The 11,854-nt window shown below is 42.0% G+C and overlaps 1 pseudogene; it reads right to left on the minus strand.

Annotated features, from left to right (window-relative positions):
* Positions 1-375: 375 nt before the first annotated feature.
* On the minus strand, positions 376-10,960 carry LOC127783059 (uncharacterized; annotated as a pseudogene).
* Between the last annotated feature and the right edge of the window lie 894 nt (positions 10,961-11,854).

Consider the following 11,854-nt stretch of genomic DNA (forward strand, 5'->3'; position numbering starts at 1 on the left):
GGGTTGGTGTTGCCCTCTACAGGGTCTCCTCCACGTCCAACTCGGGATAGAATTTAAAGGAAACCCGAAACATGCCTTCCCGAGCAAGGAAACTTCAAGACTCGACGAAACAGTCCCGGACTCGGACTCTGCCGGTCAGACCGGCCACACACCACCGGTCTGACCGGCCCACTATCGACGGTCTGACCGGCCAACACATGGCGGTCAGACCGGCCCTCGCAGAGGAAAACCGGCAGACTTCCAAACTTTGGCAATTTTTCCTATTTTATCCCTAGGTGCCAAATTTGGGTGTAAACACATGCCCCCCTGCTTTTTGATGAACAACGTGAATCTAAAAGCATAAAACATGTTTTTGGTCTTAGGGCGATAATCCAATTACCAGCCATAGAACCTCATAAGCGTTTTGCCAAACGCTCGGGAAGTATTCAAGTATTTCCCATTGATTGCTCGTTGAAAAAGCTCTCCTTGAAGTGTATCTAAAAAATATGCGTTTGTAGACCCCCGATTTTGGAAATCGGAAACCTTCTGTGTTTATCCGTACCAATCCCTGGATCAGTAGTTGGTACACACATACATAGTTGGATCACAAGATATCACGAATGAATTCAGGCTAAAAGAGTTAAATACTTACATTAGGGCCAGGTAGGCCAACAACTATCAGAGAACAACAGCGGAAGACAAAATAATATAAGGACCCGGTTAACATGCCACAGGCAGTCGACTGGGGAACGAGACCTAGAACAAGACCGCACTCCGATCATCTTGTTGGATACGCAAGCGTACCGACAAGGGCTTTTCTTCAACACTCTCCTAAAAGATATATAAATAGCAAGGGTGAGTACCAATCGTACTCAGCAAGCCACCACAACAGCAATGCAAATGATAGAGGGTATTCAAGGAATGGCTTCAGGTTCTTTTGCGTAAAGCTGCGTTTTGCAAATATTTTCACAAGCCTAAGACCTAGCATAGACTGATCAAATTTTAGTTCCAGTGTTCACATTAAACAACGACGGTTCTGTCCACCATCCATTGTGATCCCAAGGATAGCTTCCCGCCATTGAATCGTCATGGTTTTCTGAGGACGTCCACCTTCTCTCCTCTCAGGAAGTGGCTCCAACAGCATAAAAATCATCATGCAGTATCCCATCCCACACCAGTTAAGAATTTAGAGTCTAGCCAAGTGTAATACATGTCCCGGTGCTCAATAACCGCGAGCACGGCTATTCGAATAGATTTGGTTTACTCACACTATAGTGGATGTACACTTTACCCGCACTCCGCGACTGCCCAACACATGAGCCTCGTCCCAACACATGAGACGCGCCACGGCAAAGTCTTTTGATAACCTCGCATTGGCAGTACCCGCTCCATGAACTTAAATCCTCATGCACTCTAGGCGTCCATGTTTCTAGCAGTGAGAGGAGTTCTAGCGCTCCCGGGAAAGAGGAGTCTCACACACATATTAAATTATAGTTCAAGTTAAGTTCTCTCTCTCACACACTCATGGCAGTCCTACCAATGGCGACACCGATGTAGGGCACGCCTCTCGGCCCTATCTCAACAGCTGTCCCATCGTAGCGCACTTGCCTCACTCAGGGGTGAACCATCTATGCAGGGATACTGCCTCCGCTAGGCTATCTAATCCGCTAGGTCTATACCCATTCGAGAAGTACGGTTGTACGGGGGTCGTTTCATGCTTAACTTCATGGCTCGGTCCTTAATTGACCGGGGACGGTACTAGCCTTTTCCAGATACCACCCAAATCCTCCGTCCGCCCCAGTTGAAAACAGTTGTTTTCACTTTATTTTCCTTTCACAATTCATGTCATCAATTTCATGGCAATATGGCTCTCATGTCTCCACATGCCGCATCTCAATTACCTTCCCAAAGGTAATTACCCAAGCATATAGCATTTGATAAATATGAGTATGCATGATTCTAGAATAGCATTTCTAAGCAATTGTCATAGTTGACTAGGGACTCATACGTAAACATGGTTACAAAGATTTAAGGGTAAACAATAATCAAGGCATGGCATAATCACAAGTGGGATGTTCATCATTGCATGCAATTTTATTTGTAAACAAAACAGTTTCGCAATTGGGATCAACATGTTCAAGGAATAGTGATGACTTGCCTTGCTCAGGATAATCCTTATTATTTATATAATCTTGATCAACCTTCACCTCCTGGAAGTTGCAGACGTTGCCTCACGTCTAACCGATACACAAGGTCTATAATACGCGAGAAAAACCAATATTCAAACAACAATCAAATATGCGCAGCAAAATGTACTATTCGTGTTTGTTAATGGATCCCAATCATGCTAAGGCTAAAGTTTCTTAATCTTTCTATTGTTCTCGTGGGCCTATTTAGGAGTTAACCAACATAGCATTTATGGGATACATATATATTTGGCTAATCGGTGGTTTAGTCTATCAAATGGCTATGGAAGGGTTATGGTTATGTATGCATCTATCTAAATAGGATGGTTATATACTAGAGGTTCTGTTGTTAGATGGATTTAGGATCAATCAAACAATTACAGTGAATTATTTGTATTATTATTTTATTGATGGAAGCTTTACTTTAATTATGAACGTATTTTACTTGTGATTATAAATTATAAAAGGGCTAATAATTATCCATGCTCTATATGTTAAATTCGGGAAGTTTATAATATTATAGTTACAGATTATCTCTTAATGAACAATCCGGAGTTACAATTGAACTATGAACATATGAGGTCAAGATTTATAATTAGTACTTATCTACTATTCATGTTTGTTATATACTCCCAGTTTAATATATGAAAAAGATAAATTAATTGTATAACTATAATGGGATGTACAATATATGTGTGCAACAACGTATAAGGTTTTAGTCGCCTACTGTACATGAGCTTATTTAGAAAGTGTACCACCCAATGCTCCAAGTGATTCTGAATATATTATAGTTTAATTATACATTAGCTAGTTTCTATGAGTGATATTGTATATGTGATGCGACAAGTTTAAGCACTGGTTCTATTGGGTTACTAATAAGTGGTAATCAATTTAGGCATATATATGCTATTCTATATGGTATTGCATCGATTAATTTACTTAGTGATTCCTCCACATCTAGCTCTGTTATTATTTTCCTAAACAGGATAAAGATTCATCTATGTGTGTTTATATTTTAGTTACAAAATATAAGGCTAAACTTTATGTAAATAATTTATAAGTCATGGATTTAGTTATATTTGGACATAGACTAGTAATTGGCACTAATATTTTCCTTTATACCCATTAGTTTGAAGGGTTGATTATAACTAATTTATTTGGTTGCTACAGTGACAAGACATATTAAAGATAATTATGCTACTGTACAATATCCATTTTTTATTTATTGGCACACTATTTAGGTTAACTATTATCTAATCATTTGATATGAATTAATTTATAATTATAAATATATTTTATTAAATAGTGAATTATATATCATTGGAAAGCTTATGAATTTAGATGAATTTAGGTTCAAGTTTCACTCAAATCCGAGTTAAAATGAATAAGTTATGCTAGTGTAAAGATTCAAATTTGAATTAATCCGAGAAATTGCGAAAAGCTACTGTTCATAAACGATTTATTTTTAATCCAAGACATATCCACAGCCTTGTACCAACTGACAAGTGGGACCCCAGGTTTATTTCTTTTTCCTACCGAATTATTTTCTAAAGGGGAAATAGGAAGAGCTAATGACAAGTGGGGCCCACATGTCATAGACTCGAAACCATAAAACTTCTACAATTAGAATTTTAACCACCCGGACCCACATGTAATAGACACAACTAATAAAGATTAAGAAGGGGATTACTATTCACCAATTACGTGGGGCCCACTCTAATCTCTCCTCTCCTCTTTTCTTTCTTTTCTTTTTCTCTCCTCCCTCCCGGCTTCTTTCTACCTCTCTCTCTCTCGGCTCTTGCTCCCCCGGGCGGCGACGGCGGTGGGCGCGAGGTGGAGGGGGGGGGGAGAAGATGGCTCACCGGCAGTGGCGGTGGCGGCGACGACGGCGACGGCGGCGCAGGACGCGGCGCGGCACCCGGTGCGGTGCGGCGTCACCGAGGTCGGCGGCGCGGCGGCAACGATGGCGACGGCGGCGCAAGTCGCTGCGCGGCGCGGCGGCTCGAAGGCGGCGGCGCGGCGGCACGACGACGGCGGCGCGTGGAGAAGGGGGAGAGGGAGAGGAGAAGGGAAGGGAGTGGGGAATAATGGAGAGGGGTGGGGGGTGTTTATAGGGAAGAGAGGAAATAGGGAGAGAAGGAGGGGGAGTGACGCGACGGCGGTGCGGCGGCGCGGGGCGCGAGGCGGCGATGGGACGCGCGCGCGACGATGGGACGGCAACGGCAACGGCGACAGCGCGGCAGCGGCGGCACGGGGTGCAAGGCGACGCGACGGCGGCAGCGGCGACGCGACGGCGGGCGGCGCGACGCGGGGCTCGGGGCGGCCGGGCGCGAGATGACGGGGCGCTCGCGCGGCTACGGGACGGCGACGGGACGGCACACGGCGCGGGGCGCGAGGCGCGACGGCGACGGCCGAGCGGCGCGCGGCGCGGTAGGCGATAGCGGCATGGCGGCAGGCGGCGATGGCGACGGCTCGGGGCGCGAGGCGACGGTGGCACGCGCGGTGATGGCGACGGCTACGGCAGAGGGGAGGCGGAGCAGCGCGCGGCGCGCGGGGCGCGAGGACAGCGTGGCAAAGGAGGGGCTAGGGCTAGGGAACGCGATCGAACACCTAGGGGGCAATGAACAGTGCTAGCCGGCTATTTTTGTTTTTAGAAGGTATTTTGCAATTAGGAAAAATATACTATTGCCACTAATTTTGTCACAACATAAAATACACCAAGTCTAAGTTATTCCATCGAAATTTATATTCAAATTTAATATTGAACATATTCTTATTACTATTATATATTTTTCAAAGTTTTCCTATTTTTCTTCTTTTAGGGTTTTGGTTGATTTATAAATTGAGAAAAGTTGCAAATTAAATTTGTATTTACTCCTAAGCATTTGGGTGACCGTATTAAGTGTTCAAATGTGAATTTGCCCAAAATTTAATATTGTCCAATATTTAAGGTTTATTAAAGATTCTATAATTTTCTAATGAGACCGTTATTAACACAATAGCACATTAGCTCAATTTATTTATATGTTAGTTTATTTTATATGGTGGGGTTTAATATATTAAATTTCAATCCCTAAATGCAATTAGGAACTTGGTGCAATATCGATCTACATATCGAATTAAATGCTCCCATAATTCTATTATATATACAGAGAGCTCAATTTATTTGAATGATCATCATTTCATGTGTACTCATATTATGGCACCCACCTACATTATTCAAATATTTTAATATTTGATAAAATAGGTTAATAATAACTTTTCTTTTATTTGATTTTAATATCTTGTGCATAATTATTTGTAGGATTAAATATATTCTCGTAAATCATATCTATTGCTTAAATGTAGTTCTTTTCTTTACTTTCTTGGTGATCATTTATGGTTTGGCAAGCAATAGGAATCATAACAACCAGCATGATGCAAAAGTTTTAAAAAGTTCGAAATTTTAGTGATTTTTATTGTTGGGAATTTTCAGGATGTTACAGCGTTCCCTCAAACAATGCCGCATACTCGATAAGGATCCTCCCAACTAAGAGACCACTTACTGAACTCCCTGAATCGAGTACCCAAAGGCAAAATTAACGTCCAAACCAAGTCTCCAACTTGAAACAACTTTGCTTTCACCCTTTTGTTGTATGTCTTGGCCACTCTCTTCTTTTCTTTCTCTATTTCTTCCAAAGCCTTCGAGCGCTTATCGATGACTTCATCAAGATTGTCTCTCATCAATGTCTTGTAGTCTTCACTTGATAAATCATCTTGCTTGATATAATGAAGAGAACCAATATTTACCTCAACCGGTAAAACGGCTTCTTGACCATAAACCAACTCAAAAGGAGTGACTTTAGTGGCACCATGTTTAGATATCCTACGCGCCCACAATGCTTCAGAAAGCACCTCATGCCACTTCTTTGGGTGTTCCTCAACCTTCTTTTTCACTAGCTTCAACAACGTCTTATTACTCGATTCGGCTTGTCCATTAGCCTGAGCGTAATAAGGAGAAGAACTCAACAATTTAACACCATAAGATTCGGCAAAACTCTTTACTTCCTTAGACATAAAAGAATCTCCTTGATCCGTAGTCAATGTTTGTGGAATACCAAATCTATGGATAATATGCTTCAAAATAATCTGTATGAGTCATATTCTTGAGCGGCACGGGTTCGGCCCACTTAGTGAAATAATCCGTTGCAACTAGCATGAACCTATGCCCCTTTGATGACAAAGGATAAATTTGACCAATGAAACCCAAAGCCCACCCTCAGAACGGCCATGGTTTGATGATAGGGTTCAACACGGTGGCGGGCACCAATTGAACATTTCCTAACCATTGACAAGCTTCACATCCCCTATAATATTTGAAACAATCTTTAATCATCCTCGGCCAATAGAACCCTGCTCTTCTAAGCAACCAATTCATTTTATGGGCCGATTGATGAGTTCCACAAATTCCTTCATGCACCTCTCCCATAGCCACTTTAGATTGATCATCATCTAAGCACTTCAATAGAACTCCATCTATATTTCGGCGATATAAATCTTCATCAAGCAATGTATATTTGAACGCTTGCCGCCGAATCTTCCGATCAACCTTAAGTGTATGATCTTTAAAATATCTAATCAAAGGAATTCTCCAATGTTCTTCTGTTTACTGGGCACAAATGTCCGAATTTACAATTAATTCGGCCTTTGAATCAATTGCGGTGTGCCCTCCAACGCTCTGTCCAGAATAGGTCTTACCGGCCATGCAAGGCCGGTCAGATCGCCCGGGGTGGCCGGTCAGACAGCCCCTGGTCACCGGTCAGACCGGCCGTACAACGCCGGTCAGACCACCCCTGATCTGCGATTTTGCAATTTCGCTCAAAGATTTAAAATCAAGCACCGGCTCTTCTAATATCAAAAATATTCCCCTCTTCACATTATAGCCAGATGCTTGCTGTGCCAAATCATTTGCTCTAGAATTATCATGCCTAGCAATATGTCTAATAGCAAAATTATCAAAATTGGCAATAATATGCAAGCATTGATCGAGATACCTATTTAGTGATCCGTCCAAGCATTTGTAAGTCCCGGCAACTTGTTGCACCACCAATTCCGAATCACCAAACGCTTTCACGTGTTTACTCCGATCATCTCCAATCACTTGTAAACCGAATAATAAAGCATTGTATTCGGCTTGATTATTTGTACAATAATATTCCAAACGAACCGATACCTCAAAACACATGCCATTAGGTGAAAATAAAACTACCCTTATGTCTTGACCCTCTTTGCAAGAAGAACCATCAAAATAAATCTTCCAAGGTATAACTTCAATTACGCAAACCCCTTCCTCATAAGCAATAACCACATGATAATCTACTATAAAATCAACTACGATTTGGCCTTTCATAGATTTCAATGGTTCACAAGCCAAATCATATTCAATCAAAGAGTATGCCCACTTGCTAATTCGCCCACTTAGAATTGTCCTTTACAACATGTGTTTAATAACATCGGCTTGACAAGCAACTATGCATGTACTATATAACAAATAATGCCATAATTTGGTACAAGCATAGTATAGGCACAAACAAAGTCTCTCTATAAAGACATACCTCGTTTCGGCATCCAAAAGACGGCGGCTCAAATATGTAATGATATATTCCTTGCCATCTTCCTCTTGTGTCAAAACGGCACCAATGACTTTGTCTTCGGGGGCAGCATATAACCGAAACGGCATTCCGGCTTTAGGCGCTCGTACCACTGGTGGAGTAGATAAATACCTTTTCAATCCCTCAAATGCCTCTTGTTGTTTTGCCCCCCAAGTAAAATCGGCTTCTTTTCTCAAACGAAGTATAGGGACAAAAGCATCGATTTTACCTGCTAGGTTAGATATAAACCTCCTCAAATAATTCACCTTACCTAGCAACTTTTGAACCTCCTTCCTACATGTCGGCGTTTTGAAATCACGAATCTTTTCTATCTTCTTAGGATGAACCTCAACTCCTCTCTCATGCACCATGAATCCTAAGAACTTCCCTGCCGACATACCAAAAGCACACTTAAGTGGGTTCATCTTCAAACCATACTGGCGCATCCTCTCAAAAGCTAACCTCAAATCGGCTATATGTCCTTCCATACCATCCGATTTGACAACAATATCATCAATATAGATTTCTAAGATAATATCTAGCAAATCAGGGAAGATTAAATTCATTGCCCTTTGATATGTTGCACCGGCATTCTTCAATCCGAAAGTCATAACCACCCACTCAAACAAACCAACAAATCCCTGGCACCTAAAAGCCGTCTTGTACATATCCTCTTCCGTCATAAAGATTTGATTGTAGCCGGCATTACCATCCAAGAAGCTAATCACCTTATGACCAAGGCTTCATTAATCAACATGTCGGCTATAGGCATAGGATATTCATCTTTTGGAGTAGCTTTATTTAAATATCTAAAGTCTATGCAAACTCTAATCTTACCACTCCCTTCTTCTCCACCGGGACTATACTAGACACCCACTCTGCATAACGACATGGCCTAATAAACCCTACTTTCAATAACCGATCAATCTCCTCCTTGACCCAGTCATATAGCAAAGAATTGAAACGACGAGGTGGTTGTTTATAAGGCCTAAAACCCGGTTTAATTGGAAGCCGATGCTCGAAAAGATCACGGCTAAGACCCGGCATCTCATGATACTCCCATGTGAAGCAATCAACATACTCCTTAAGTTGCTTGATTACGTTAACCTTATAATCGGCTCTCATATTTTTGTTTACAAAAGTCGGCCTTGGCTTAGTTCCATCACCTATGTCTACTTCCTCCAAAGGATCGGCCGATGTAAACCCTTGACCAAGCTTTTCTACTTCATCAAAATCTTCAATATATAGTTCCACCAATATCGTTCTTTGTAGACTGATATTCTTACACCCTCTTTTGCAACCACTCTAAATTAGCTTCCTTACTCATTACATAAAGTAATATGGCCTAGCCATTCTACACTAACCGGCTTCACAGAGATAGATACAAATTTGCCATCGAAAATACTAATGAAATCATAACTAGAAAGATCCATCCCCAATAAACATTGAATATTCCCATGATGCCACTCAAATGTTGCATCGGCCATGGCAACCTCGGCCGATGTATCCGCTTGAACAATTTCAATATCATCGCCGTCCTATTGAATTAAACATTGATGTAAGGTAGAAGGCACACAACAATTGGCATGGATCCAACAACGACCCAAAATAACATTGTAGTTACCTTGCACATCGACGATAAAGAAAGCGGTAGGCAACGTCTTGTTTCCCATAGTAAGCTCCACCGAAAAGATACCTTTCGCCTCCGTTGGTTCACCATTGAAGCCATTGAGAATCATGTTGGTTTTCTTCAACTCATCATCTCCACGCCCTAACTTCTTGAACAACGAGTACGGCATCAAATTTACGGCGGCACCTCCATCTACTAACATCCAAGAGACTGGCTTCCCATCAATATGACCTTTGAGATAAAGAGGCTTTCATATGATGGTTTGACTCATCGGGCTTCTCAAAAACCGCATCTTTAGGACCTAGTGAAAATTGAGCAACTTCGGCTTCATCCATAGCACAAAACTCCATAGGCAACATGCACACCATGTTGATATCCGTGTCTTCCTTTGGAGATGAATTTTTCTTAGCAACCGATTGTTCCTCCTTCTCCTTTTGCACAACAACCGGTTCTTCTCCCTCTACGGATTTACGCCTCCACACCTTTGTAGGCGGTGGTCGCAACTCATTGAATCTTCTATCTCTTTGCTCTTCAGCCTCTCTCTAATTTTAATTCTTGGGCCCGAAGACGTTGTAACCTCCTCTTTTGGGTAGCCGTCAAATCCTTAGGCATCCACCTTGGTTTTGGCACTGTTCTAGGAGGTAAATAATGCCCTCTGTTGATTTTATTCAAAGATGACGAAGCCCCCGAACTACCCTTTGCAAATCTCTTATCAAACCGGCGCTGAAGCCCGGTCAGACCGGCCTGAGGCTAGCGGTCAGACTGGCCATAGGGCCGCGGTCAGGTCGGCCAGAAGGCCTGGTCAGACCAGCTGACTGCGACGAATTGGTGCCGGCTTTGGATTTGTTGCTTGAAGACTCCCCAACCTCATCTCCAGAGGGTACTGGCACATCATGAGACCCCACTTTGATAGTAATCACCTCCGAAGTGCTAGTCTCCACTTTGACGCGCTTTCCTTCCCTCTTTCCTTCAACAACCCAGTTTTTAGCATGAAACTGGCCATTGTTTGGTGAAGACAAACGCTCACGAGCTGGCCTCCTTGGTCCTCCCCATCCTTGATTGTATTGCATTGGGGGTATATGATTAAACGTTGGTGGTGTTGCCCCCCATGGCATGTAGTAAGGAAAGGGATAACCCGGCGGTGGCATTGGATAACACCCCTATGGCATGTCTTGAGAACGATGATATGTAGGTGATTCCGACCGTCTTGGTGAATGACCAAATCGCTCCCTAGGAGGTGATCTTGGTCTTTTGCCTTTATTACGAGCTTTCTCACCACCTTGCTTCTCATACTTATCCAAAAGCATATCGAAGGTCACCTTAGTCTTCTTAGGAGCTTTAGAACTTGAAGCTTCACTCCTATTCTCCTTCCAAACACCAACCTCCGGATTCTTTGGCACCATCATCTTTGGCCTAGGCTCTCCAATGACCACTCCTTTCCCTTTAGTAGACTCGGTTTGCTCCGGCCGAATCAATACCTTCTTATCATTGATATTAATTGTGTTCACCGGAAAAGAATCATGATCAAGCTTCATCTTGGAACCATCAGTAAATCTCAATCGTCCTTCATCTATGGCTAATTGAACCTGTCGTCGAAACACATTGCAATCATTAGTAGAATGAGAATGAGAATCATGCCATTTATAATAAGCTCGACGCTTCAATTCCTCTTGAGATGGTATAACATGGCCTTTAGGTAATCTAATTTGTTTTTCTTGCAAAAGATAATCAAAAATCTTATCACATTTGGCCATGTCAAAACTATACTTAATCTCGCTTTGTCGATCTTTACAAGGAGTCGGCATTAAATTAGAACAAACAAAAGGCTTATTTTTGTTAGTCCATGACCACTCAGCAACATAGATATCAAGATCACCCTCATCATCAGAATCACTAGCTTCAGGGTAATCAATCAAATTAACATTAGGCCTTTTCTCATATGGTCTAACAAATTTCTTACTATCCTTAACCCGACTTTCCTGAGCTAGAGCCTTTTGCATGAGTTGACTAACATCAAGAAATTGTTGGGCATCTAATCTTTCTTTAATAGGATCAATTAAACCATTAAAAGCAAGATCAGCCAAATCCCTATCAGTTATATTCAAGCTATAACATCGGTTTCTAATATCCCTAAATCTCTTAACATAATCAATGACAGATTCATTGTATTTTTGCCTAACCAGTGTCAAATCACTTAGCCTAAGTTCAGTTTCACCATTATAGAAATAATCATGAAATCTTTGTTGTAATTGATGCCAAGTATGAATAGAATTTGCCGGTAAAGAAGTAAACCATATAAAAACAGTACCAGACAAAGATAAAAAAAATAAGTGCAATTTAAAAGTATCAGAACTACTAGCCTCTCCACATTGCGCTAAGAATTGACCTACATGCTCCCATGTGGTCCTACTATCCTCACCACTAAATTT

Source organism: Oryza glaberrima, chromosome 8 (assembly GCF_000147395.1).
Source record: "Oryza glaberrima chromosome 8, OglaRS2, whole genome shotgun sequence".
In the NCBI taxonomy this organism is placed as follows: domain Eukaryota; kingdom Viridiplantae; phylum Streptophyta; class Magnoliopsida; order Poales; family Poaceae; genus Oryza; species Oryza glaberrima.